The sequence below is a fragment of the Mixophyes fleayi genome, chromosome 4 (assembly GCF_038048845.1).
Source record: "Mixophyes fleayi isolate aMixFle1 chromosome 4, aMixFle1.hap1, whole genome shotgun sequence".
Taxonomy (NCBI): Eukaryota; Metazoa; Chordata; class Amphibia; order Anura; family Limnodynastidae; genus Mixophyes; species Mixophyes fleayi.
Window position 1 is genome coordinate 237,770,396 of NC_134405.1, and position 6,000 is coordinate 237,776,395.

A 6,000-nucleotide genomic window follows, 5' to 3' on the forward strand; every position below is an offset into this window, starting at 1 on the left:
TCCATTCTGCACAAGATCTGCGTCTCTCTTCCACTCTCACCACTTCCTCCCATTCTCGGTTACAGAACTTTTTTCGGGCTGCACGCACTTTATGGAATTCCCTCCCTCGTAGAATAACACTTTATTCTAGTCTTCAAATCTTCAAGTGTTCTCTGAAAACCCACCTCATCAGACAAGCTTCTAATATTCCTCTGCCACCCTCTTAATCTCCCTAGGTTACCCTTTTACCACCCTCTGCACAGCTAACACAAGACAACAACCGTCTGAGCAACATAATTGTGTGACTGATCATACAGCCCAATAAATACTTTGTAACCTTTGCATTCTAGCTGGACAAATATTCAATATGATGTAGCACTTACCCTTGTGTATCAAAGAATTGTCCCATAGATTGTGAGCTTGCTAGCAGGGCCCTCTTACCCCTCTGTATGTATGTATTACCCAGTATTGTTTTATTACTGTTTGGTCCTAATTGTAAAGCGCAATGGATTCTGCTGGCGCTATATAAATAAATGTTGATGTAGATGATGATGATCGTGCCTGCTTCTCTTCTCTGGGATGGACACCTTCATCTGGAACTGGCATTGCCTGACAATGGGATATGACAACCGGGTTCCCTGTTAGCTGGACTGCGCATGTGTGCCCGTTGCTAAGTAATAGGACGCAATCTTAGGATTTCCTATCACCGGCCAGCCGTCAGGTGAAGTCACTGACAGTCTGAATGCTTTTTGGACTGCCTATATAATGTAGACTCTGACACTACTTCAGTCCTAGAGTATTGGGTCTCATATGTTCAGTATTGTCCTGTTCGAGTGTGCTATAGTTCCAGTTCCTTCCTGGTTCCATTCTGTTACAATTCTGTTCCACAGACTAGTACTTTGTCATTACAGCCATGGAGCCAGATATATGTTAAAAACATTAAACAGTTTATTTTAGTGAAAACACACACCAGGTGATGCAAAGTAAACATAGACCAGGTCAGTGAATAAACAGACTTCCAGGTATTGCAGAATAACAGGTATAATGCAGATATCAGGTTTACCTTCAGGAGGCAGGTGGCTAAGCAAAGATTTCCACAAGAACAGAGAAAGAAAGGCAGTTAGTCCAAGGGTAACAAACATAACGGGCACAGAAACATTAATGACCAGCAAAGAAAACTGGGAGAGGCAGGAATATATAGGAGACACTCAGGGGCAAATGATTAACTAGTACTACTTAACCCCTGGTAGTGGGATGAGAAGGCAGAATAGCAGCACCTCTGGTGGTACACAGGTATTGCAGGGTAAATACAATAATAAAGTCCAGTATAGTCCCAGTGGCAGGAGCTGCTAAGATGAAGCAGCATCCTGAGGCAGATCCTAACACTTTCATTATCTATATCCTTGACTCCTGCATATTGCAGACCACTTTTCTGTCTCATGATTCTGGATCTGTTTGCATTTCCCAGTTCTGACCTCAGCTACCCAGCATACTCTTCTGCCTCACAATTCTGGTTCTGTTCAGATCTCCTAGTACTGACCGTGGATACCCAGACTACTCTCTACTTGTGTTCTAGCTGTCCCACATGTTTTACTCAGCGAAGACCAAGCCTCCATGCGGGGGTCCCTGGTGAACTCCGGGGGCATGTTAGACTCCACGCCTCTTTGCTCAGTAGCACCAACTGCTGGCAGGTATATGTCCATTTTTTTCTGAACGAGTTTGTGACATTTCTGTTATCCCAATGGCACAAGTGGTGGTGAAAATACCCAAATCTTGTGTTTATTTAAGTAAACATACCACACCCTCTTGAATAAATGTCCTTTACTGAAATATAATAAAAACTATGTTATAAAGCATTGTGTACTTTAATTACTATGCTGTGACTAGTATTTGTATACTGTATTATACTGTGCTGAGGGACAGAAGTGGAATTCCTACAGAAGGAAAGGGTTAAAACTTAAATTCAATAAAGAGAATGTTTGTAAGATGTAGACATTTACACATGTATATAGTTTTTAATCTGCATTCTGTTGTCTGTGATCTTTTAGATTTAGCAACTTTGAAAGTATAGATAAATATATATATATATGAAACACTAAACAATTTTTACTGTTTGTTTGTTAGCTATCTATCATCAATCACAGGATTATTAGCCATCAATGGTTTGATGAAAGGACAAATATTTTTTGCATGGTTCTTAGTGTTCAATTTGCCTTCAAAATACTAAAGGATAATTCCAAAATTCTCGTTCAGCATACTGGTTCATGCGACTACACTATACATGTTTTAAAAAATGTACTCACACATCTGTGCTCTTCAACTGTCATAACCATCGGCTGAAATGATCATGACTCTGTAAACTCTATGGAGATCTTGATTGAATGCATACACACAGGGCCATCTTTTCCATTGGGCACGATGGGCAGCTGCCCGGGGGCCCCACGGGCAAGGGGGCTCCATAGGCACGGCTCTTAATGAGAATAAATTATCCTGCAAAAGAAAAAAACCTGCAAAAAAACCTTCAAGGGTCACTGAGCAAGTACATCTATCTATCTCTATCTCTATATATCTATATCTATATCTGTATCTGTATACATCTATATATCTATATCTATATCTATTTCTAGGGGCCCCGGTGCACTGCTTTGACCGGGGGCCCATAATGTTGTTAAGATGGCCCTGCAAACACACTGTATGAGTGGAAGGACATCGCTCCATAAATGAATGAGATTTTATGTTCTGCTGAACAATCAAATGATCTGTGCTTTGGAACAACTGTCATTCATAGTGCAAGTATACCCACTAATGTGATATCAGGCCAAACGGTCGTTTATCGAGTGTTTGGACCGATAGTTGTCTAAAAAACCTGTAGTGTGTACCCAGCCTTAGCCGGGTCCTCAGTACCCTTTGTTTTCATGTCTTCATTTATTTTGTCTACTTTGCTTGTCCCTGTTTTATGCATGTCCTGATTTCCCTACTATAAGGTGCTGCAGAGCACTATGACACCTTACAAATCTACAATAATAATAATAGTAAATATTTGCGCCAGCATACTTCTCAGCCCTTTACAATTGGGAACAAACACATTAATAATACAAAACTGGGTTATAACAGACCGGCAAAAAGGTTAGCTGGCACTCATCGCAAGTGTATGTTAGGAGTTGGCTACGCCATACACTATACTGCAGAATGCTTAGTAAATGTCTCAGAATGCAGTGTTTACAAATCAGTATTTGTATATGGGCAGTTTCATTATACAGGCTTTAGTGGATCATGGCGGAACGTCATTTTTAAACAACAAATAATATAAAAATATCAGAATACAGCAAATGCAATATACATTTAAAATAACTTTTAGACTTGAAATAATATTTATTTTTAATTGATCTCTAAATATTAAATTAGGACAAAATTCACCATAAGACCAACTACTGAGTTTAATTCATCACTGTTCATGATGCAGTAACATATTGCACAATGCTGTGCAACAAAAAGTTTAAATGTTGTGCAGATTATTCCCTCATTAGAACCCTCATTAATGAGGCATGTCAAACTCAAATCCCCAATTGGGCCAGATAATCAAAGTCTAAGATTGTGTGGGCCTCAAGAAAAATAAACAGTCTCATATGCATTGTTGTAAGGTCTATTATTAAGAAAAAAACAAAAATAAAGTTTAATGTTTGCTTCCCGATGCTTGGCACTGTGCCTTCCATTGCTGCTTTTGCTCACCTTCACTTTTCCCACATTTTAAACTGTGCCCTCAATCATGCTGCTTTTGCTGCTCTTCACCTGTCTCCCGTTTCACACTGTGCCCTCCATGCTGCTTTTACTCCCCTAATCTGTATCCCCTGTTTCACACTGTGCCCTCCATGCTACTTTTACTCCCCTAATCTGTATCCCCTGTTTCACACTGTGCCCTCCATGCTACTTTTACTACCCTAATCTGTATCCCCTGTTTCACACTGTGCTCTCCATCATACTGATTTTACTTCCCTAATCTGTCTCTCCTGTTTCACACTGTGCTCTCCATCATACTGATTTTACTTCCCTAATCTGTATCCCCTGTTTCACACTGTGCTCTCCATCATACTGAATTTACTTCCCTAATCTGTCTCTCCTGTTTCACACTGTGCTCTCCATCATACTGATTTTACTCCCTTAATCTGTCTCTCCTGTTTCACACTGTGCCCTCCATCATGCTGCTTTTGCTCTCCTTTATCTGTCTCTCCTGTTTCAAACTGTGCCCTCCATCATTCTGCTTTTGCTCTCCTTCATCTGTCTCTCCTGTTTCAAACTGTGCCCTCCATCATTCTGCTTTTGCTCCCCTTCACCTGTCTCCCGTTTCACACTGTGCCCTCCATGCGGATTTTACTCCCCTAATCTGTCTCCCCTGTTTCACACTGTGCCCTCCATGCTGATTTTACTTCCCTAATCTGTCTCCCCTGTTTCACACTGTGCCCTCCATCATGCTGCTTTTTCTCCCCTTCATCTGTCTTCTGATTCGCGCTGTGCCCTCCATGCTGCTTTTGCTCGCCTTCACTTACTACTCTATTGTCTTCTTTCTTCTTTTCTGCTTTCTTATCTGTCTTCTTCTATTCTTCTTGTGGCTTCTCTCTGGGAGATCCACACTGCAAATGTCGTGCGTGATTAAGTCACGACCAACATTCAGTGCAAGGGAAGGAGGGGAGGAGGGCTACGGTGGAGAAGCCAGAGACGGCAGGTGGGGGGAGCACCTCTCAAGCATGGCGCCACCTGTCTCGGTTCCCTAGCTGACCGCGTTCCGTGGGCTCCAAAAGATATGCTTTTGGGCCCTCCTCGACACTCCTTGGTAAGACTTTAGTAGTACATTAAATTACTACAATAAGGATTCTGTATGGTTTATGCCTTTTAGTCAGGTTAAAAAAAAAATAACAAAAAATCATAAGTTTAAAAAAAACAAAGAATATAATAAAGTTTTCAAGATTACAAAAGTTTTGTCCTTAGACAGACGCTTTATTGCATGTCTAGAGATTTGAACTTGGTAATGAATGCGAGCAAGCAATATGTATCCATTTGTTTATTTGTTTATGTTTTGTCAATCCCTTGAACATATTATATTTGTTTCTGCATACTTCAAGTTGTATTTTGGAAAATCAAATACATGAAGAAACAGACAAAACACAATAATGTATTTTTTATTACTAAGAGAGAGTGTGTAGACACTAGAGAAGGATAGTAGATCTGAGAGACAGGCGAACGGTGATAGCTATAAAAGATATTCTAAGAATTGATATACCCACAATTCAAGTGACTGGCAGTTTTCCAAATCTTTATTTCCAAGTCTTAAAAATGATATGTGTGTAGACATCACAAAAAGGTTTTTATGTTGAAAATCACTATAACTAAGGACAGATGTGATTGGATTCTGGAAGGGGACATTCATCTCGTCTTAAGTAGAATTGTTATAAGTTGTGTTCTTCGGGCGTTTTGAATTTGGAAAGGTTTAACTTGCAGCAAATATTCACCATTATTTCCAGATTTCTCTAGTGCCAGACAGGTTCTTTTGACATATTTTTTTCTTTGGAAAAATAGACACACAAGAAAAAAAGAATATAATCAAGATAACAATATTTTTAAAAAGCGATGTAATCCCTTGTATTTCTCACATAGTGTTCAGGAAAAGAATTGTTGGATAAGCTCTAAGGAGCTTATTCCCGATGATTGAACATAAGTTCAAGCAATTCTTAAGTAAGCACTGAAATTCAAGGATTTTATAATATGTCTTAGGATGGATTGATATATAACCCTAACATTACAAAATGCCTTATAAATATATTTTCATCTTACATAAGACATTTTTTTTCATAGTACAACCATTCTGATACCTGTATGTACCTGTATGTATGTAAGCTAATAACAAATGTTGCGATATTTTAAATAAGTAGGAAACAAAATATATTATTGTATAGTAATACAATTTAGGTTTGCATTGCGTGCAATTGCTATAGCAAAATTTGTATTCACATAATTATTTTGGCAGCT